Here is a 1313-nt window from a genome sequence, read left to right on the forward strand (position 1 = left end):
TTTTATGTATATAATATCAACATTATCTAATTAATATTAAGTAATGAGTAAGCTACATGCGTATTAACAAATGTGTCGGTCAACTTATTACACTAAATATAGCAGAGGGGGTAACGTTTGGTTACAAGGAAAGGCTAAAAACCGTGGGAGGGAGGATATGTCCCTTTCAAATATTTTTAAGAATGAATAATATTGCAAGGTTTATGCCTATTATTATTACTATTGTTATTATTATTAGTATTTATTATTATTTTTGTTGTTGTTGTTGAACCAATGAATTGATTCGAGGGTCACAAATATCATATTATAATTTTCTTCCAATAATCTTCCATAAGTCGTTATCAATTCTTTTTGGCCTTGGCTTAATGGCTGCCCACTATTAGGGAGAGTCAAAAAAGTAGAAAATGGGTTTGATGAGGACATACATGTAGAATGTATGAATGAGATGAATCCTCCGAAATATAATGGCTAGAGGCAAAGCTTCCAAAGAAGCATAGTTCGCCGCATTGCACTTTCACTATCATTACCCACTTCACTGTATAATTTGTACGATCATCACGTGTTTTCGCCACTTGGAGGTCGGTACTATAGCTACAAAGAGAGTTGTACTTATCAATGATATAAACGTGATTTAATTTAATTAATGATATGACATCCAGGATTCTATTCAACAATTGAAATTACGTGGAGTGTTATGGTATGGTGTATAAGAGTTTAACACCAGTGTTATACGTTTTCATTGTGGAGGTTAACACATTACTGTGAACAATTTCACGAGGTAAGCTAATTGTATTTGTACATACACTATAGTAATTCTTAAAGTACATGCTTAAGTGTTATTATATCATATTGAAACTATTTACTAGCCAATCGTGATAAAACAACTATCGAATTCTGCCGACAGGTAATACACATAAATATTATACTTCGAAATATTCAAATGTATTCCGATGAATTTGTAACATCATTTTTTATTTTATTCAAAAAGAGAGCTAGCTAGTGCTAGTCATAGTACATACATCATCCTTAACATGGCGAGTTAAGTGCAAGGGCCACTCCACAAAGGAGTGATATCTATTTCATATATAGCTCATGTATGTATAGTACTTATCAGCTCTAATTCATGCATTCAACTACAGTTGATGGGACCATAATTATATACAAAACAAAATAGACTTACCAATAATATTCATTTAATATGCTCATATTCTATAATATTGGATTGGATCAATATATAAGAGGACTAATATCCATCACACACTTTTACTTCTATGCCCTCATCATAATATAATGCCTATAAATAGCTTGGCCTT

The sequence above is a fragment of the Chenopodium album genome, chromosome 2 (genome assembly GCF_948465745.1).
Source record: "Chenopodium album chromosome 2, dcCheAlbu1.1, whole genome shotgun sequence".
NCBI classification, from domain to species: Eukaryota; Viridiplantae; Streptophyta; class Magnoliopsida; order Caryophyllales; family Amaranthaceae; genus Chenopodium; species Chenopodium album.